Raw genomic sequence first — 23,515 nt, forward strand, 5'->3', positions numbered from 1 at the left:
CCTTTTTCTTTTATACTGGTGAGACTTCTGTGCTTTTACACTCAATGTGTAAAAAAGGAAAAGAGAAGGGGGAATTTAATTTATAGGCTAACATATTATCCATATTGTTTGAATGGCTTTCTATTTTATGAATATATATGTATTAGAATGTATTGTTGGTCGATAAAAAAAATTCTCACTGAGATTGTTGTTTCATTGCTCATTTTAAGTGTTAAAGTTGTAATGTACCATGGTGATTTTACATAATAATGGTAATAAATAAGAGGTAAATGTAAATTATTTCTCTTAAAATGGTATTATTTCTCCGTGACTATAGAACTAAGCTTTGCAGCTTTGTGTTCTGATGACTCCAGACAACCACAAAATGGACAAAAAGAGCAGTGGTGAAAAAAAATAAAAAATAAACCACACACAGACACAAAAATATGTGTCTCCTGTCACATGCTTGCTGTTCAACTCACAGAGGTCACAGATACCGTGGCCTCATCAGTGGTTACAAATACATAATTATATTAAGGGCCTCAGCATTTAATTTTGCTATTACTGAATAGACATTATATTGTTTTGTCTTGATTTGAAACACTTATCCTAGAACAAATGAAGCTGATAAGTTACCTGGTGCAACATGCAAATCTCAATTCATGCTAGGTAGCCACTAAAACACCTTAATGCTTAGTGTCCAGACTGCTAAATAACATAAATACATGTCAAATTGTATGTAAAATTGATTGATAGATGGAATGTTTATTACATGTTGCCCGGTTTGAAGAATTTAATAGGTTTTGTCAATTTTACAACAATGAACCATCCATTTTTTTTCTTAATTGCTTTTTTGTGCAACTTTTTAATTTATTTTTGCCGGAAACCTATTAACTGTGTGTGTGCATGTGCATGTGAATGTTGGTGAGAAGAAGGCACTAGAGAGATTGGCTTAATGTTTCCAGTCACATCACATCACAGTTTGCATCCTCACCGATTAAAGGCTCACAAGTCAGACTAATTTGGACATGAAGCGGACTACACGATTACTGGATTTTGTATAAGGACATCTGAAAGCTATATTGGTCATTAGTCTGACCTCACACACTGAGTGTATTTTTAATCTGGTTTAAATTGATCTATGGTTATGTTCTACATGTTATGGCCCACTAAATGTAGGCATACTTTTTTTTATTGTAGATCTGTGCGTATATGTGTGTGTGTCGCGCTGTGGTTACACGTGTACATATGTGATTATGAAAAGGGAAATTACAGTGTCTACACCTTGTGTGTATAGGTGGGTGTTTTATTTATCTCCCTCTATTTGAGGATGCAGTCCTTTGAGAGACTCTAAGCAAATTCCATTGTAAACCCAGGGCTATAGAGCGAGCGCAAGAGCCAAAGCCATCCATCAGAGCTGGACATTTTGCCCATATTCAAACAAATGAATTAGAGCACCCACCTCCCACAAGGCGCATGACTCAATAGACCAAAATGCGGAGCAAGGATAGGTACAAAAAAAAGACAAACAAAAAAATGGTTGCAGGATACTAATGGGAAAACAATGTGAGAACAGAAAGGAAGAAAGGGAGGGGTAAATAAAGGATAAATTAGGTATGCGGTTTAGCAAATAGATTTGAGAGCAGTCAGAAACAGAAATTGTTAATATCACATTGTCACAATTGGCTGTATGCGTATTATTTCATTTCTATGTGATATATAAATGTGATTTAGAAAAAAAAAAGATGTGTCTCACTTTTTAGCACTGGTGTCCTCTAGGAATGATTAACCCAGAAGAGCCTAATATAGAAAGATAGGAAAGAGAACATTTGCAGAAGATGACAGCAGCCAGGAACGAGAAGGGTAAAGAGGACACCGTTTTGCGTTCCACTGAGAATCTCTCTGCACATCAAAACATGTACCATTTAGCAGTCTCTCTACTAATTATTCATGCATCTATAATCAGCCGGCGACATTTTGTTACACCTTCATTTTAAGGATTATTTTGACATTGTGAAATATTCTGAAATAATTTAGTGTAAAATCATATGACTATAGGCTCCAGCACCCCCTGCGACCCTAGTGAGGATAAAGCGGTTCAGAAAATGAGATGAGATGAGAGCATACGACTAATCTTGTTCAAAAAAGAGGATAAATCCCACTTCATTCACTGTGTTTTGTCGCAAACAACCATTACATTGTGTGGATGATTCAATCTGAAACAGTGAGATTGTTAGTTTAAGAAATTAGAGCAAAGAACAATGCAATTACTACAGATTCTGCCACCGAATATAATCTAAAAGGTGAAAACCAGGGCAGTGTTCATTATGCTTGCACACATCTCTAGAGTAGTGATATCTGTGTTATTGGAGAAGGATTGAGTGCATTTGCCACCAGGGTGAGCGCTCATGCCTACAGCTATTCTGGCTAATTGTGACATGGCACTGGTGACAGCAGGGGTGGGCGAGGTTAGCATCCGACACAGAACACCAGCCAAGCCCAGCAGCTCATATACAGCCATCAACACTAATCTCCCTTTGTGTGATAACAATAGTACCACTGCGCTTTGCTTTCTCCAGAAAGTCTGCTGCTGAACCTGGCTGTTTGATGTACTGCCCAAGTAGCAGGTTTTATCATTCCTTTTCAGTGTTAAAATGTTTATAATAATTTATAATTTACAGTTCCGAAAAATGGTATAGATAGATTCATACAGTATACATGTTAAGGACTGTGCCTAAAGAATTTTTCTACCTCAAATTAACCCATTCACACGACAGTAGGCGGTGCTGCTACCAGGTAAGCTGCTGTGATGCCCACTGGGAGCAATTTAGGGTTCAGTGACTTGCATAAGGACACTTTTACGAAGGAAGTCGATTTTGCTGGCCTCAGGGTGGCTTGACAAGCTGCTCTGTCAAGTGTCCTACTACTTCACAAAAAACACAATTATCTTAAAGAAGACAGCAAAAACTGGAGAAATGTGGCTTAGACAATGAAAGATGCATCCTCAGTGAGCTGGGCGGCTTGGTACAGATGATGACAAGAAAACTTTGCAAACAAAAGAGATGCTAAGTTTTAGTGAAATAACTTGCAAATTTTGTATGGCAGCACGATGAATAGGTAGTATGTCCATCTCATAGGTATGAGATTCAAGATTTAATCACGGTCTTCAGTGTTGCTGTCGGGAATGTGCACGTTTGTGAATGTCTGGGTTGGTTTTCTCCAGGTACTCCGGTTTCCCCCATATCCCAAAAATCATGAATGGTAAGCTGATTCCGCACTCCAAATTGTGTGAGTGAAAAGTTGTTTGTTTCATTTTGCAATCCAATTGGCTGGAAAACAATTCAGGGTGTTCCCCGCCCCTTGTGAATATAAGCGGTCCCAGAAGATGGATAAATAATTGAATTTGGGATGCATTGAAAGGAGAGAAAATGGCTTTGATCCTCGGCCACCTTTTTAGTAAAAAATCATAATTCTGCCAGTTATTGATGCATTTGAGAAAGAAAGCGTTGAGCAGTTAGAAACGGACATGACACTTCATTCTCTCTCCTCTGTTTTGAATGACTGTGCCCATACTTGTGAGGCATTACCAACAGATCAGTGAGCAATTAACCTGAACAAAAGAGTTATGTGCAGAAGGCAATCAGTATGTGTTAGTTATTCTATTTCTCTGTATCTTAGAAAAGAGTATGCATACTAGGCCCCGTTTCAACATGCACTATTACGAGATAAAATCTAATTAACTTATTATCATTAAAACGCATGTGGCTTATCATGTGTCGGCTTTTCTTAGTTCATAGAGGAGTCGCATTCCAATTTAAGGGGAAGTTCAATCTTCAGCCCTGGGGAGGTCAAAGTATTCTTGAGTAAGATACTAAATCTTCTTTGCTTCTGATGCTGCATCATCAGTGGGGTAAATGAGACAATGTCAAAACGCTTGGAGTTTAAGTGCCTTGAAAGATAGATTTAATCACAATTGCTCTTAATATGCTGCTTCATTTCCACATCTGAATTCCGCAGTTGACTTCTCTCACCCTTTTGGAGATCCCTCTATAGAAAGGATGATTTCCGTGTTCTCGATTTCAATGTTCATGGTAGTAGCTAATGATTTGGATCCTGGCCTTGAATCCCCTTCTACAGGGAGGGCAGATGGAAAATGGATGGTAGGAGTCAAAGTGTTTTTCCCTCTCCTTCTTTCTGCTTCCCTTCTCCTCAGGGTCCACACAGCAATTAGCTTTGAAGGTAGAGGCACCTTCGCCAAGGTTCAAACTCCAGATTAGCCTGTCCTTAGGTTGAGTCTAATGCATATTTGCATCTATGTTGCAAGTGGCTGTTCAAAGTATTTTTACATCGTATTTTCCGGTGTTGTCGGCTGTGCTACCCCTCTTTTATTGTTGGTGTGTTAATCCTCCTAGGAGATGCCCAGAAGAAAGCACAGACAGTGTTGGCTTCAAGTCTTACATGCATTGGCACAATTTTATATTGTAATTCAAAACGGGAACGGGATTAAAGAGTGTCAAACTGAGAAGGACCCATTCAAACAACCCGACACTGGTAGGAATACCCGGGTTTAAAAGAACATACCACCAAAGTGGTGAAACAACGATCAAAATATGGTTGTTAAAAATGCACACCATGAAAAGTGCCTTTCTGGAACGCTAGTAAATGACTGAGGAGAATATTCACCTCACAGTTTTGAGAACAAGGAACTGGAGAGGAGTCGAAAGGAAGTAACAAAGTCATGGGAAACATGGAAGAAAGTCCTGATGACCTGGTATAGAATCAAGTCAAATTTTGGCTTGGAATTGGAATTGGATAAAAATTGAATTAATCCCTGTTGCCCTTCATTTATTCCTTATTTGTACCAATTTCCTTCACCAGTATGACAGGGAGTCCTGGGGCTTATCATTGCTGACTGGAGATGGGAGGCAGGGTACATGCTGAACTAGTTACCACACAAGTGCATGACATAAACAGACAAAAAAAACCATTCATATTCCCATCCTCAGCTGCAGACATTTCAAGAGTGTATGATAAATCTCTCATGCATAATTTTGGGATGTGGGAAGACATGGGAGTACCCAGAGAAACACAAAAAGCACAGGCAGAATGTGCAGACTAAGACCTATATGCAGTATAAGTAGACTTTTAATCATCCTGCCAAACTTGTCCGACACAAAAGGTGGCAATGGACACAAATGAAACCTTTCATTTGGAGCAGACAGCACAATTTTTGAGACTTAAGAAACATGAAGGTGACAGTGAAATTTTACAGTTCACTTAATTGAAAATAATCCACCTCTGGCAAATTCTATTCATGCATTTGTTCATCACCAGATTATAACATGCTGTCCTGATTTTACTATGGCAAATTAGGGTGTGCTGCATCACTGGTTAAATTAAAATTAATGCACCTATTTCAACCATTACGCTTCCCCGTACTTAACTGCTTTACTGCTTTGCATTAGTTTTGTGAGATTAATGTATCAATAAATGTACTTTTATAGACAAGAATAACGTTTATTTTACACAGTACAATATTATGATTTATTACTCTCATCGTGATTAAAACACATTCTTTCAAGATAAAAAAAGACGTGAAATTTTTTGAAATTAGCAAGATATCTAATTTGAAATACAATGGGTTTTGCACAATCAAAAATAAGTCTTCTGCCAATGTTCTTAACTCCACGCAGCCTATATTTTCCATCTTTGCTAAGAGGTCGCCACTGTGGTTAGCTGTGTTCATGGCCATTTACTTGATGGATGTAAAAGTATAAGAAATGGAAAGCTTTGAAGAGAAAAAGTGAAAAAAAAAATCTCTTTTTGGCAGAATTGTTTGTTTAGCAACTGTCTTGATGATATAACACATACCTTTGGAGTCTCGCAGTGTCACAGCATGCTTACACCCGGGCCAACACTGCTTTTCTTCGACAAATTGTTCCCTCTTTCCCCACAAAGGCAATTTCCAATAAATTAATGAATCTATTTTCCTCAACATGACAAAATGATCCTTTGTCTCTTAAAATCTGAAGATGTAGGATAACAGAATGTCTTGGGACTAAGGGTATGGCATCCTTTAACCCATTTTCTGTCCAAGATTATTAACACATTTGACATTCATGGGAATGCTTTTAGCACTTCCAGACTAATTTATTTTACTTACACAGTTCATTATACACATTGATAGTCACCATTTTTAAATGACTATAATTAATGTCCATTCTCCACTGAAAATACACGGTGCCCAATCTTAACATTATGCCAAAGAGTAAAAGGAACCACTTTCATTCTCATTAAAATCTAATTTGTCTTTGGAAAACACTTCTAATTTCTTATGCATCATTTTGCTTCGTACAAGAAAACTCCATTAACAACTAAGGTTCCAACTTTTAGAATGCTCAACAAACACAATTCCAATTAAGCGAAAAGTGACGATAAAAAGTCTTTCAATAGTTACACTTTTTTTTTTTTGATTATTGGAAAGCTAAATTCTGAAGGTAAGAAGGCAGTTGATGATTTGTTTACATAATAAAAATGTATGGCCAATGGAATTGTTTGAATCTTTAGCTAGTTGTACCTTCCTTTTAAGTTTTTAATAAGAAACTAAGATACCAAAAGCTCCCTGCGTAATCACACGGACAAGCCGAGCTGAAATGATGTTAACTTTCACAAAGTTTGATTAAATAAATAATTCATTACATTAACTTTTGAAACGTGGATATTAGCTTGTGTTTTTCAATAGTGATGAAAATGAGGTTTGCTAGCGAAACCTGCCACATTTAACTCATTAAAAGACATATATTAAAATTACAGGGCGTTTTTTACATTGATTATGGACACCCTGCATTCATTTGACCTGTTCCAATGACAAAATCCCATGATTCAACCATATAAAAGGAATAGCATACAGCCTTGGATAGGATTGGTAAGAGTTCTGCAACATAAGAACCTGTGATCCTTTAAGAAAAAATGTCTTACTGACAACCACACATGCATACACAGGAACACTCGCACACACATGTACACACACATTTCATTTCATTCTCTGAAGCGCTTAGCCTCACAAGGGTCGTGGGAGGTGCTGGAGCCTACCTCAGCTAACTACGAGCACAAGGCAGGGGGCACCCTGAATCGGTGGCCAGCTAATCGCATGCCACAAGGAGACAACCATTCACACCCACACTCATACCTGTGGGCAATTTAGAGTGTTTGGTATGTGGGAGGAAATCGTAGTCCCAGGAGAAAACCCACACACAATCCCGGGGAGAGCATACAAATTCCATGCAGGGAGACCGACCTAGGATCGAACCCACGACCCCAGAACTGTGTATGTACTATGTGCATCCATATATATATATATATATATATATATATATATATATATATATATATATATATATATATATATATTATTCCTTCTGATCATACTTCTGTCATCATACCAGCTGTGCTCAGAAAAACCAAAGTAAAAAAAAATTTAAAAAAAAAAACACCAACATAAATTAATCAGAAACACATCATTTCCAAACAGTTTTAAAAAAAATAAGTCATTCAATAAACAACCCCAACAGTAAACTATTTAGAAAAACGGGCACGTGCTGACTGAAAAAAAATGACTATGTTGGTTTTATTTAAAAAAAAATCCTGAAATATATCAATATGAAAAATTTAAAAGTGTCTGAATAACCTACTCAGTACCTATTCTACATATATGCAGCACTGAACACCCACAACAATGGTGCAATGACAGCAAACACATTCCCCAGTTATTAGAAACATGGTAGGTTGAACTGAAAAAGAGACCTGCAAGCAGTGATTATCCTTTGTTACACCTACATACATACAAATCACACTCTAAAAGTGATTGTTCAAAACACACACTTTGCACACTTCTGCAGTTCTGTACTCTGCAGCTCCACAGAGAAATTTCAATGCAGCACAACTCATGAATATTACCAGAAGCTGGATCTGGGTCATTAATATGACACAGCCGTTACACTGAAGCTCAATTAGAACTTAACCCATAGAGAGTGGAATCTTCTTGTGCAATACATAATCACAGACTCCATATCAGTAAGATCAGATAGAAGAACCAGTTACCATTTAAATTATTCAGAGGCATTATTTAGCGCAAAACTGAAATGTCACCTTCTGTATTGGAAGCTCACTTAGAAGTTTAGAATTTGAATAATCCATTAATTTCCAAAATGACATATTGTTGGCAACAGTGTCTAAAAGTTATGTGTATGCATGTGCACATGCTTCCATTCATGTTCTTGAAGTTTATTCTTTGCTGGATTTAAAGTAGCACAGTTTAAAAAATCTTTTATAATCGATAAGAATATATTCTTTATATTATAAGATTATATATTATGTAGGATGTCACCCGTTGTTCAAGATCTCATTTACATGTGAAACCTAGGCCCAGTATATATCAATATAATAATGTGGTAATAAAATCAGCTCGCAAAAGGGCACCTGAGTGATAGTAATGAAACAGCAAAGTGACACCTCACTATTTTAGCTGCGATTTTCCCAGCCCTCCAATTACAAGAGAGTGTCTCAAGAACCTGAAGGTTACTTTAGTCTCACATTTGCTGATACTACATAATAAGTAAACTCAAATTGACACTCAGTTTCATTTGAATTCCAGTTTTAAAAAAAAAACAATGACAAGTAATTGGTTAAACTAAATCCCTCAATTCAATTCAAACACGTCAGTGGTAGGAATCAATTATTCTGCTTGTTCTAAAATATTTTGTTGTTGTTTTCATTCCAAAGTTACAATTCAAGTGGTTTCCAGATAAACTGGGTTTTTAAGATTAAGCAAGAAGTAAGCACCAGGTCTTGGAAAGTAAACATGGCTCACGTATGTGAAATCTGAAAATATTTCAAAGCAGATATTGGCACGGGCTGTTAACATATTTAATGCACTCCACTGATAGGGAAAAAGATAGATAGAAGATAGATATTTTTCTCATGATAAAGGTGTGAGTATGAGCGTAAATGGTTGCTTCTCCATACGTGCTGGGCAATTGACTGGCAACCAATTCACCTTCTGCTCAATGTAAGCTGGGATAGGATTCAGCACCATTTGGAAGATGGGAGAATGTTTGCTAAAATGCATTTAAATAATTAATAAAATGGCTGCCTGATGGTGTGGTTGTTCACTCACCTGACTTCGGTGCGGTCACCGTGGGTTCGATTCCTCCAGATGGTGGTATGATTGTGAGTGTGAATGGTAATTTGTCTTTCATAATAATTTCCTTTTATGTTAATGTGACCCACGGGGAACAGGCAGGAAACACCCCAGATTGGTTGCAAGCCAATCGCAGAGCACAATGAAACAGACAACCACTCGTGCTCAAAATCACACTGCCACCGAGTGGGAATCAAAACTATACTGCCTGCACCAAAGTCCGGCAAAATAACCACTGCACCATCACTGGCCCCATTGACGTGTATTAGTACATTAAATATGATTAATTTATGCTAAAATGTAAATATTTCATCCTTAAAATTATCTTTATGTCAACTTGAAGATATAGCAATTCTGGGTTGCCAACATTATTAATTCTGTACTGACAACGGTCAGACCTTGAAAATGTGATTTCAGTTTAAAAATAATCAATAAATAAACCATAGACTCTCCTGAAATAATCCACCAAAATCCATAGAGAACACATTATGCTAATGTATTCACTAAACGGAAACAATGTGACAAATGTGATGAGTATTAGAATGTTATGTGCTATTTTTCCATTTTTAAATGACAGACGGGTAGCAGCCAAATGCTGAATAGTCTGGCACAGACTGCAAAGGGGTAGCCACGGGGCTACTCACACACACCCCTTCACACGCATGCACGCACACACATGCACGAAAGCTTTTTCTCATCAAACATGATTGCCTACATATCTTTTCTTTCGCTCGACTACTTACAGTGCCCATTAATCAAATGCAGCGCTTTCATTCATGACAAATAGCTCTCTCTGACACACAGATGCCAGATTTGAAACAAGGGCAAAGGTTTCATTACATGTAGTGGCATATGTTAAGCTTTGATTCTTGCTGTGGTTATGGCAGATAACTCATAAATTGTTCAATATACACAAATACAGATTGTAAAATGTAACATTTTGATTTTACAATGACATAAAATGAAGAAATACTTTTGCAATTGTTAAAATATTTTGCACAGTATCAAAATGAAAAATCTTTACATCAAATGCATTATTATTATTAGCATTGTTATTATTATCATCATTATCATCATCATTATTACCATCATCATCATCATCATCATCATCATCATCATCATCATCATCATCATCATCATCATAAGCTCTTCAGTTGATTATTTTATTATTTCATTTTGTACAGCAACTATTGATTTGAAGGCAAATTTATCAAACAAATACAGGTTTTAGCATTCATTACTTTTCATAGTGTAAGGAGGGAGATGTGTTTTCTTGATTATCTATCAAAACGAATAATAAGAGAGCAAAAACATTTTGTATTCATGCAGGTGCATGAATAGAGAAAGCTAATGTTATGCAACATACAAAGCACATGAACACATGCACATAAGCACACAGCTAAAAAACTTCTCATCTCATGTCATTTTCTGAATCGCTTTATCCTCATTAGGGTTGCGGGCTAAAAAAAAGCAAAAAAACTACTTTAAATTATGGTTTCAAAACAACGTAGCACAAAATATCAGCTTTTTCAGAAATAATCGACTCTGTTACTGTATCTCCTGCAATTTCTTGGTAAAAGTTGCTTTTTAATGACAATGAATCCGTGTATCATATCATGTGCTTTATCATCATAAGTGTGCCTTGATTGCATATTTTGAGAGATGGAATGTACGTATGTTCATATACATTTTGCTTAAATCCGGACACCGACCCTCACCCCTTGATTATAATATATTGACACAGAACTAAGTGTTCACTCTGCTAAAACATTTATCATTGTCCTAAGTAATGTGCATAAGATCCCCCATCATGCCAAGGTAGCTTATGTTAAGCACAGGGCATTTTTTTCACACACTGCTCCATTTTCAGTATAGCAGCAGACTGACAGCTCTTGACACAGGGCCCTGACCTGAGATGTGAAAACAGACTAGCACTATAGAGACAACCAGAATTAAATCACGTGAAAGTCTATCTATGTCAGATCAAAACTATCTTAGCGGGGCAGCCTTGCCTAAATGCAGGTGCCAGAATGAGTGACGCATTAAGGTCAGAGAGTAACATGGCGAGAGAGCGGTGACCGAAATCCATCAAGACACTGAGAGTCAAAGATAAACAGGTGTGAGATCAAAATAGACTTGGCTAAGGATAAATAGTTATTATTAAGTAACATTCTCAACTTTATCGGTTTGCATGTTCTCCGGGTACTCCGGTTTCCTCCTACATTCCAAAAACATGCATGGTAGGCTGTTTGGACACTCTAAATTGCCCTTAGGTATGAGTTTGAGCGTAAATGGTTGTCCATCTCCTCGTGCCCTGCAATCGGCTGGCCACCGATTCAGGGTGTCCCCTGCCTCATGCCGGTCAGTCAGTTGGGATCGGCTCCAGCACCCCCACGACCCTTGTGAAGATAAAGCGGTTCAGAAAATGAATGAATAAAAAATGCGTTTTACCCATTGCCTTTGTTAATATTGTGTCGCTACATATCTGACATACATAACGTGCCTCTTTGTGCTGAGGTGCTTTTTAGCTGCCAATTTTAGTCAACTAGTTATGACAATTTCAACAATCTATGATTATATTTTCATCACAACTCCCTCCTCTCCTGCGTATTGTTTGAACAATGTCTGCCTGCCATACAAAGATGTGCTCTAATATTCAGCCACATTATAGTATGCGTCATCCATGCGGAGGCAAATGTGCAGTAGTTATCATCTACAGTTTGTTGTAAACAAAACAGTGTCATTGCTAACCCGTTGGCGGTGTATCTGAAAAAAGATCCCACGCACTGTTCAAGCGCCCTTAGGTTTCAAATCCACACCCCCACCATGCCACCGGACGAGAGTCGAGTACTCTAACCATTGAGGTAAACTCCTGAGCTGACAGCCTGTGACCAGCCGAGGCTGTGGTGGCTGCCGGGGAAAGGCCGACCGAGGTGGATAAAATTCAGTCCAAACAATCATAAAAGGCCACTTATTGTATTGTTTAATATTATAGTTCTGTGGAGTTTTGTCCACTTGGATATATTCCCTTTGCCTCAGCTGCAGTTTAGATTGATATTTATTTTCCACTTCACTAGACTGCAACCAACTTCCATGTTGGCAAATTTGCCCAAGGCTGACTGTGCTATAATACAATGAATACAGAGCTGCATTTTTATTTTTAATGACATTTCACCTGCTGTGGACTTAGAAGTATATAAACAAGATTCATTTTCCATGGGGTAAAAATCATAAATTTTACCAGACCTTTAAGTTTATATGTTCAAAGTTTTTTTAATCAAAGAACAACACAATAAGCTTACTCTTTTGAATTTAATTACACTATTTCCTCACAGAAAATGTAATCTTACATGCAACCTAAAATTCAACATGGGTATGTGGAAATACAGAGTTACTACAATTTACGGATGGTTCTATTTACAAAATATTCATGTTACGAAAAGCCTTGATGAGGAAAATTGTGTCCCAAGTTCTGAAAAAAAAGTTACAAAAGAAATCAAACAACCTACGACATACACAATACACAAGTACTTTTTTTGCTATTGTTGTGATAGAGTTTCTCTTGCAATGTCTAACACACCATTGCCCTCCTGTTTGCTAGAATGAATCTGTGTATCCATAATGCCAGAACCAAGGTCAACGTGCTGTAGGCAGTCGTGCAATCCAGCCTGTGCGCCAGTCCGACCCGAAAACGGCGACGTTTGAGCACGACCGTCTGACCAAGGGCCCGTTTTCCTTGAATTTTGTTTTTACGTGCAAAAGAGTCAAATTCATTCATTCATTCATTTTCAACCTGGTTATCCTGGTCACGGTTGCAGGATCCTGGAGGCTTTCCCAGCTGACTTTTGGTGAAAGACGGACTACACCCTAAACTGGTGACCAGTCAGCCATAGGCCACAAAGAGAGACAGACGACCATTCACACTCGCAATCATTCCACCAGCAGCGGAAATCGAGCATGCGCCTGCCCCCAACGAAGTCAGCCGAGTGAACCTCAACACGAGTGGTCCCCAAATTATTCCAGAAAGGGCAGCAGTGGGTGCAGGTTTTCATTCCAACCGGTAAGAAGAAACCTTTCCACCAATCTGGTATCCTAGAAGTCCAATCAGTGGATTGCAGTCAGGTGCTTGTTTTTTTTTGCAGAAACCTCATTGGTTAAACTGTTTGTGTTGGATCGGTTGGAACAAAAACCTGCACACACAGCAGCCCTCGAGGACCGGTTTGGAGACCTATGCTCTACACCACGTGTCAAAGTGGCGGCCCGGGGGCGAAATCTGGCCCGGGGGCGAAATCGGGCCCGCCGCATCATTTTGTGTTGCCCGGGAAAGTAAATCATGAGTGCCGACTTTCTGTTTTAGGATCAAATTAAAATGAAGATTATAGACGTATATTACATTTCCTGATTTTCCCCCTTTTAAATCAATATTTCTTTCTGTGTTTTTAGTTCAAAATTCATTTTGTAAAATCTAAAAATATATATAAAAAAGCAAAAATAAACATTGTTCTAGATCTATAAAAACTGAATATTCAGGGCTTTTAATCCAGTTCTTTTAATCCATCTATTAAAAAAAAATCTAAATTTTATATCTAAAATGGTCCGGCCCACGTGAAATCAAGTTGACATTAAAGCAGCCCGCGAACCAACCCGAGTCCGACACCCCTGCTCTACACCATCAGGCGATGTCTTACAAAAAATCCCATTTACAAAACCACTTCTAAAATATATTAATTTCGTAATGTAGAAGTACCACTGTACATGAAGGCAGTTCCTTGTTGTTTTAATGCCGATGGCTGGTGTCTGCTGACAACCTTAATTTTAAAAGCTTAAGCAGTTCTTCAAACACCTGGGGATACATTAGTCATAGTTGTACACGTTATGCAACTATGAAAATGTCTTTAAATAAATATCTCATATTTTTGTCATTGAATTAATGTTGTCTGTAAATTCCATTGCACAAAATGTGAGTGTATTTAGTGTATGTACTTTCTTTTAGGGATCTAAATGTATATGGGAAACATAGGAAAGCACCGCAAACTAGCCCTCGACCATTTCATGGGCAGAGAAAATGCATCATGCACAGTGCATACTGAATGTTTAGTATAATCATGTCTTTATGTGTTTGAGTATTCATAGTCAGTTCAGGAAAACAAAATATCAAAGCCTATCTAGTCTGTCCTACCTCGGGTACTTTCAGACCACATTTCAGCAGTGTTCAGGGTTTTGAAAATACTGGCATTCCAGAGTAAGGAATAGATTAGTCATTGATAAGAAATAGCAAATCATAACATTTGTCACTGTCCTTGGCTTAATGTACAAAAAGGGTAATTAAATACCAGTCTACTTTCAATATGCATGTAGCCTTCAACGATGAGCACATTCAGACAATCTTATTTTTATTCATAGAAGCAAAAAAAGGCTTATTTCAGTGTAACCCCGTAGAATTTTTTTATGATAAGTGCAGTGGGGGCAAAATGGGTAAAGATGAAAGAGAAGGGGGAAAAAGCATGATCCCCAGACTCTAGAATGACAGACATACGCCTTTATGATGTTGACCAGATTATTCTCTAAAATGGATTGCCCACCTGAAACACCAATTGATTTATCCCTCAACTGTTGGAGATTGCACCGCTCTCACCTCCTCCCCTCACCACCGCAGCTATACATTCACAGATACTTGCTGGAGAGGAAGACTAATGAGTGAGGTGACTGCAGATACGTAATGACCATGCCCATCTATGTATGTCGGGATGATGTGTACACAACATTTGCTTTCGACTGGCTGTTGGAGCTTATAGATATGTAAACGAGAACATTCAGCCATGTTGATAGGTGCAGAGGACTAGAAATAACTGTTCAGAAAAATTAAACATTTCTTAAACTACAATCTAACAGGTTACTTGATTACTTAATGTTCCTGTGTAGAGAATGGTAATAAAACATAGAAAGAAAAAAGCTCCTTTCACATTAAGTTGTAAAAACGCGTGAACACTCTTCTATATTCACAGGCTACTGACTCCGTAGTTTTGCAGTGACAATATACGACATCAGTTGAAATTTTTGACCGTAATACTGTTTTCAAAGTACTTCAGCAGTCATCCATTCAGGTGAACTTTTATCACAATCATATCAGCTGCCTCTGAAGCAGAAAAAAGGTTTAACAACGAGTACACAGACACATATACTGAAGATATGTACTTTGTGCTTTTTGCTTTTGCTTTTTGCTTTTGCTTTGTTGTTCTGCGGCCTTTGACTGTACTGTCTGAATTATAACTATGCCTTTTCTTGCTACTGTCACAATGAAATTTCCCAAATACGGGATGAATAAAGTTATCCAATCCAATCCAATACTATAATGCAGTGTCTGTTCAGCCCTTAGAGGAGGTGGTGTAGAAAATTATAGGATATTAAACTAATGTTCACACGGCAGAGCATAGTGCATTTTTTTTTTAATTTGTTTTCCTTAATTGGGTGTATGCGTGTAGGTTCCCGTGTGTAGTTCAAATTGCAAAAACAGAACTTCTAGGTTAACATAACATGTCAGTAAAGAGACACGCACAAAATACGTACAATTTAAAACACTAAAAAATGAGTTCTATTTGTTCGCACTTGTCATTTGTTTTGGTGTATAAACACAATGAATCAAATAATCAATCACATTATTATAAAACTAAAGTTATCGGTCACTCAAAAACTGGACCTGCCTAATCATGAAATCAGGTTTGGAGAAGAGTTTGTTTGCAACTCCGGAAGTAATCAAGTAATAGAAATCTCTTGATAGTGACAAACGCCAAAAATGAATTTAAACTATTTAAATTAGTTTATCACTATTACACATCTAATCTATTTAAAGTCGGAGGGTTATCCCACATTCTATCACATTATCCCATCAAAGACAACTAAGGAATTAAGTCAATACACGTGATTTAGTTACGCGGGGTTCACAAAATGGCGTGGGAGGCCCGATCCGGCCCTCGGGCCTTGAGTATGACAATTGTACTGTAAATTTATCAACTTTACACAAAATAAAATACAGTCCACACAGGGTATTTAATCTATCTTCAGCAAGTATTAGGAAGCTGTGAGAAACAGGGAAAAGTGCGACATAAAACACAGCTATGCCAGTTTAACTAAATATGCTAATCTGACCGAACCCCAGACGCTCTGAACAAAGCATGGATTCCTGCTGATAGCTGACAGTGTTTGGGAGGCTCGCTTTGTTGACTGTAAATTCTAGTGCCCATTTGTTGTCTTGAGATGAAAACAAACCGTGTGTTATACAATCCACTTCCAGCATAATCATGGCTGTGTGCTATGCTGAAAAAGTTCAACAAACTTTCTTCAAAAAAATGTACACCTACATACTTGAAAGCCTTCATTTTTTCATGAGTGAAAGCTACATGGCTTTCTATTAAATTATAATAAATGGTTCCCTTTCAGAATCGTAGCCAATGTTAGTGACTTTGAGCAACATTTTTCACCATCGCCGATTACATATGCACTTATAATTAATTAGGGGTTGTCCCTGAGATGTATTTCAAGATTATCTTTAGACCACTTGAGACGTGTATTTCATGTATCAGAGATTTTGCTTGCTAACTTTCTTGTGTTTAGCATGTTTTTACTGCTGTTTAGTGTTTTCTATTTGTTTTCTTGCTACCTACTATCTCCGCCAAAAAAAATGTCAATAAATATCATCCTTTTACACACGTCTACTAGAAAAGAAAAATGCCCTCTTTAGGAAACCGTTGCTTCAAAATGTAATGAAAAGGCAAACTATGACCCTGAATTAACATCTGATTGCAAAAATAATATATAGAGTACAGCCATAATTTGCTGTGTACGTTTTAAGGAAAGACTGCTTCTTGTTTCAGCACCCCAAGAATGGGACAGCTCCATCACAGAGGCCCTTAGACGTATTGAACAAGTCACTTTTTTGCGGGTCCAGGCTACGCCAGGAAGATACAACATAACAGGCAATATATGATGACTGCAGGAGGACAGCAGTGCTGCTCTTGAAATACAAATGTAATACTCTTGCACATACTGTATAACATATTGATTTCTAAAGTCACACATTTGACACCATCTCCGAGACTAAAATGAATTTGGCTAAATACAAATTAGAGCGGTGAATAAAGAGCTGTTGGCTACTTTGTATTCAGTTGGTAAGCATTGTGGCGCAAGGTAAATTTCCAGTGGTGACTAAGATTCTTAAAATTTTGTACTTTTCATGAAAAAGCAAGGCTGCAATTACTCACCAATGCTTTGTTGAGCATATTAAAAAGCATCAAAATATTTATATGAGAGCACCATGTAGATGTTCATGGCAAATACGTGCCTGCTTCAAGACTGCTCAGACATCTTGACACGCCATAAAGATTGTCTTGTTGCATAAAGGCTGATGTTTATGCACTGTAATTTGCCTTTACACTGCTACAACTATGACATTTGTAATAACATTGGTTGTTATGTAGGGACACATGAGACAGGCAGTGGGACACACACACTCACGCTTACTTGTTCATGTAGACTGTCTGCAGGATGAGGCTTTTTCTGTGTCCAGCTCTTGGTCAAAGCACAAAAAACTGCGTCAACCCCAAAAAAAATCTGCAATTCTCAGCTGAGCTTGCACAATCCGTGGCTTTTTAGCAAGACTTTTATAGCAATAACCATCCATGCATCACTCCAGAGCTGGAAGTAACTCTGAAAATGATGGTGATATATCCAATATTGCCCATTTCCACGACACTCTTAGCGTTGAGGGAACCCATGAGTGCCAATGCTGTAACTGCTCGACAAAAATGTCTCACGTTTGTCCTCACTTGGGGATATTTTTGACTGGTACACGTGCTATTCCTTCAGTATTGTCAATGTACACAATATAATATGGTTGAATCTCCCCCATATGATTTATAGTTCAACTTGCAGATTGTGTGTATCTTGGAGGGTATACTTGACAAATCAGCCTCCATGCAGAGATGCCATTTTTTTCTCACTTTAAGAAATGTCACTTCTCAACAAGTCTCTGTTACTGCTAAATCGTCAATCCCACTGAATTTGATAACATTTCAGATCAAAACTCAGTGTGGAATTAGTTTATTTTTTCTCCCCACTTGATTTATGTCTGCGCAGAAAAGTCTCAGAAAGACAGAGGCTGAAGAATAACTTCAACCCAAAAAAAGGGGGAAAAATCATCTGTTGCCTATCAGTTTTGTTTCCCCCGATGTGTCCTTAATCCATTACCAAAAAGGAAAACACGATCAATATGTATTTCTAAATGAACAATCCAACGACCAACCGCAAGAGAAGGCTTTTATAGCATCTTACGTGCGATGTGAATCGTTGCTCCTAAATCTTAAATTCCCATGTCTCCTTCGTGCATTGATTTCATCGTGGACAGACTGGACCAGAGACACCGAAGACGGCTTCACTTCTGCGCCACGCGTGCGTAAATCTCTCCAAAAAATCAAGTCTCACCTATCCACTGGGGAGATCGACGCACGGACACGGATGAAGCTGAGTGCTTCTAATTCAAGGGTCCTTTCTATCCGTCCTTCTCGTCCTACAGATGCTTGCTTTTGAAAGACCACGGAATCCGACTTGCAGTATTCGCGCAAGAAGAAGACCCGTATCACATATCAGTGATGTGGAGCATCCTCGGTGCGTGTTTCGGACGGTGCAGCACAGCGGACAGGCGTCGAATTGATAAGCAGTCATGTGGGTTACCTCCCTCTGACAAAGTGCTCCTCAGTCACAGCTGCTGAATCAGGAGCAGAGATGCAAACGTTCTTTCTCTTCAAACCCCCAACCCCCCAGTCGACATGTTGCGCCCTTGCAAGTTTCGCAGCTCCGGAACGACACGCACTCAATTAGAAAGTCGTGAATTTATGCATAATGGATAAGAATTAGGGGCTTTCGCAATGTGTCAAAATCGTTTTTAATGAGGGCGAGGCGTGGAGGGAGAACAGGGGTTTTTTGAGAGGCTTTGAATATGTTGCAATGGAGCGCTAATGTGTTGAGCAAAAAGGACACCACTGCCACCTACCGAATCTGCTGGTCGATTTTCTGTATTGTGCCCCAGGCTCTGAAAGCACCGTTATGTATGTTAGATTTTACTCAAAGACATCTATGAAGTGTGATTAACACTATATATCTACATTATTTGAATTTAAAAAAGATATTGGGCCTCATTAGGTAGGCATATATCAGTAGCAGATCCCAAGCACTGTCAAAAAGTGTTTGTTTTTACAACTTCTTTTATGTCCAGGAGGAATCCGGATCCAAACATGGCTGTGACTTTTTTTTACAAACAACCATTAAGCATATGTTTATGTAGAGGGCATCTTTTTGAGAATATAGTGCAGAGGTTTACAAACTATTCCTGGAAGGGCCGTTCCAACCTATAAGAGGAAACCTTTCCACCAATCTGGTATCTTAGCAGTGGAATCAGTGGTTTAGACAGGTGCTTCTTGTTTCAGCAGTAACCTCATTGGTTAAACTGTTTGTGTTAGATCGGTTGAAACAAAAAACTTGACCCACAGTGACACTTGTGAGGATAAAGCGGTTCAGAAAATGAATGAATGACTGATTGTTGTCATCTCAGTTGTATACAGGCTCATGTTTGTAACTATCATATGCTCATCCCGCACAGGCCTATTGCCTTAAGCAATGCACGGTGCGCACACACAATAACACACACATACAAAATTTCCTCTGCTGGAAATATTTCAGGAGCCATCAGAATGCCAAATCAGATATGTCCTGTCCATTGGGATGTTAACATATGATATAACTTCCCTCAAAGACCATTTATCTCTCCATAACCATCCTCTTGACAGTTTTGTGTCCCTGGCATATATAAAAAGAAGTGATACTTTCAATATTGGATATCACGATATCACTCACTTATTTTATATATATATATATATATATATATATATATATATATATATATATATATATATATATATATATATATATATATATATATATATATATATATATTCTCATTTTCTGAACCACTTTATCCTCATTAGGGTTGCAGGGGGTGCTGGAGCCAATCCCAGCTGTCTCCAGGCCAGAGGCGGGGGACACCCTGAATCGGTGGCCAGCCAATCGCCGGGCACAAGGAGACGGACAACCATTCACGCACACACTTATACCTAGGGGCAATTTAGAGTGTTCAACCAGCGAGACATGGGAGGACACGCCAGTACCTGGAGAAAACCCACACAAATCCAGGGAGAACATGCAAATTCCATATAAGAAGGTTGGAACCCACCTGGGATTGAACAGGGTAAATAAAGAATTAAATATTAACTATTGTGTTGAGACATCTATGTACTATATGTGTTAGGGCAGGGATGGCCAAACCGGTCCTCGAGGGCCGCTGTGGGTGCAGGTTTTTGTTCCAACCGATCCAGCACAGACATTTTGACCAATGAGATTTCTGAAGAAAACAAGAAGCACCTGACTGCAATCCACTGATTGCACTTGTAGGACACCCGATTGGTGAAAAGGTGTCATCTTGATGGGTTGGAATGAAAACCCGCACCCACTGCGGCCCTTTGTGGAATAGTTTGGACACCCCTGTGTTAGGGGTATTGTCCAATGTTGTGTTCTTTCAAATTTGAGTCGTAGTGTGTCTCGTCTTTTTTCTAGCCTATTGACTTCACCTGTTATTGCTCCGTCTGTTTGTGTTTTCCATTCGGCTGCCTCTCCTGTCAGCCACCTGTTCATCATTGTCTCGTCACTCCGTTTGTGTGTATCTAAACACCCCATGTTCATTCATTCCTCCTTCCCTTATTGCCAATGTTGGTGTCAATGTCACATGTGACCCCATCCTTCCTGGTTCCCAGCAAATTAGTTTGGACTCTGGAACTTGGTGTACCTTGATATTTTTGGATGACGTGCCATATGTTTGTACTTTGTTTTAGTACTTGATACCTGACAGTATGTTACTCTCATTGCCGTGGTGATATTAGCAATTTTCCAGATTATTTTCTATATTGGCAGATTTGCCAATTTGTATTGACATTAAATCTGCCTTTAAGATCAGTTGTGGATTTCTGGTGACCAATCTTCCTCTATCGAGTCTTATATGCAGCATGGGAACAATTGCTGAGAGCACCACACTTCATCTTTGTTTTATGTGGCTTCTGAGACCACAGCATCTTTACTGATGGAAGCACTTACATCTTTAAAGTGATGCCTTGGGATGCTCAATTATTATTATTTTTGTTATTGTAAGAATCAATCATCTTAATCACTGTTTGGGTGCATCCACTGTGTGTTAATCAGCCAATGTCACATATTATACTTTTATCAATAGAGGTACTTGGCTATATTTACACAACGCTAGGTTCATGTCTATGCCCTTAGATGATGTATAGAGGTGAATAGTAAGTCATGTGACCTTGTTTCATGAAACCCCAAGACATAAGTCTCTCGGGGACAGTTATTTGTGAAGTGGCAAGGGCAAGACCCTTATTTAAGGTCAAACTTCAGTATGGATTCTTGTTGTGCTCTCAAAATCCTCATAAACAAAAGATTGTCTGGCTTTAACAAGCTGTTTTCTTGGCAGAATAATATATCCAACATTTAAATGATGTTTTTAACTCTTCTATGCAGTAATTCGATTGTGACAACCTTGAAGATGTGGTGGTTTGACTGAACACCTCTGTGATTTCCAAAGATGACTCAACTCGTGCAGATTATTTCATTTTCCTGTGAGTATTATGTTGTCAGCGCCTGAATAATATATGTGTTGAAATGGAATTAGATAATGTAATAATCGTGTTGGGTATGCCATGTGGGTTTCACCAAGCAGAAGGAATACTCTGTGTACCTCACTTAACTTTTAATACTCACAATCTCTTGTTTACTCTGCCAAGAGTAATGAAAAAAAAACATTTTGCCAGATGGGAAGAAATTTGAACAAAGTACTGCTACTTTTGCTTCTACAAAATAATTTTGCAAACATTTTCCTACAATTAGACAAACGTTCACGAAGCGAAGTTTCAATTGTACCCGAAAATTCATTTTCTTTCATTCATTTATTTTCTGAACCGCTTTATCCTCACTAGGGTTGCAGGGGGTGCTGGAGCCTATCCTAGCTGACTTCGGGCCAGAGGCGGTGGACACCCTGTATCGGTGGCCAGCCGATCGCAGGGCACGAGGAGAATGACAAGCATTCACGCTCACACTCATACTTTTGGGCAATTTAGAGTGTCCATTGCGCCTACCATGCATGTTTTTTGGAATCTGGGAAGAAAACGGAGTACCTGGAGAAAACCCACGCAGGCCCCGGGAAAGCGTGCAAACTCCACACCTGGATTTGAACCCAGGACCCCAGAGCTCTGAGGCCAATGTGCCAGGGCTACCCTGTAACCCAAAAGATTTATCTGAAAGTGCTGATTGCCAAGGTCTGTTGTTGTTTGTCAAGCTTTTATCCTTTCACTGTATGTTGTCCTGAAGCGGAATCATCCAAAACAACAACAGAAAAAAAACATGTCAGACTGAAGCAAGAAGAAAGACGCGCAGTTTAAGTTATGTCAGTATTATACAACCTACACAAGGAAATAATGCTAAATAAGAAAGAAGCTTGTGCAGAAAGACAATATTAAACCAGTATTTTTCCAGATGACCATGACATTCATTCATTCATCTTCCGTACCGCACATCCTCGTGAAGATTGCGGGGGTCGCCGAAGCCTATCCCAGCTGACTTTGGGTGAAAGGCACACTACACCATAGACCGGTCGCCAGTAAGCTAGCCGTAGGCCACATAGAGAGATAGACGATCATCCGTATTTTTGGATGGAGGGTGGATGGATGGATGGATGGATGGATGGTTGGATGGATGGATGGATGGATGATTGGATGGATGGATGGATGGATGGATGGACGGACGGACGGACGGACGGACGGACGGATGGATGGATGGATGGATGGATGGACGGACGGATGGATGGATGGATGGATGATGGATGATGGATGATGGATGATGGATGATGGATGATGGATGATGGATGATGGATGATGGATGATGGATGATGGATGATGGATGATGGATGATGGATGATGGATGATGGATGATGGATGATGGATGATCGATGATGGATGGATGGATGGATGGATGGATGGACGGATGGATGGACGGATGGATGGTTGGGTGGGTGACTGTGTGGGTGGGAGGGTGTTTGATGAAATTTTGGATGGAAGGGTGGATGGTTGGATGGATGGATGGTTGGGTGGGTGGGTGTCTGTGCGGGTGGGAGGGTTGGTGGATGAAATGTTGGATGGAAGGTTGGATGGGTGTATGGATAGATGGATGGAT

The 23,515-nt window shown here is 38.9% G+C and overlaps 1 protein-coding gene across 6 annotated transcripts in view; it reads right to left on the reverse strand.

The window, feature by feature from the left end:
• Positions 1–19,103, reverse strand: part of LOC144071758 (leucine-rich repeat-containing protein 4C-like) — a 38,286-nt gene extending 19,183 nt beyond the window's left edge. For 2 of the 6 annotated variants that reach the window (XM_077597145.1, XM_077597144.1), the window contains exon 1: positions 17,696–19,103. The gene's annotated coding sequence lies outside the window, so the exon portion shown is untranslated. The remainder of the gene's footprint in view (positions 1–17,695) is intronic. The other 4 variants (XM_077597148.1, XM_077597147.1, XM_077597150.1 and 1 more) reach the window with 4 other exon arrangements.
• Between the last annotated feature and the right edge of the window lie 4,412 nt (positions 19,104–23,515).

Source organism: Stigmatopora argus, chromosome 3, assembly GCF_051989625.1.
Source record: "Stigmatopora argus isolate UIUO_Sarg chromosome 3, RoL_Sarg_1.0, whole genome shotgun sequence".
NCBI lineage: Eukaryota > Metazoa > Chordata > Actinopteri > Syngnathiformes > Syngnathidae > Stigmatopora > Stigmatopora argus.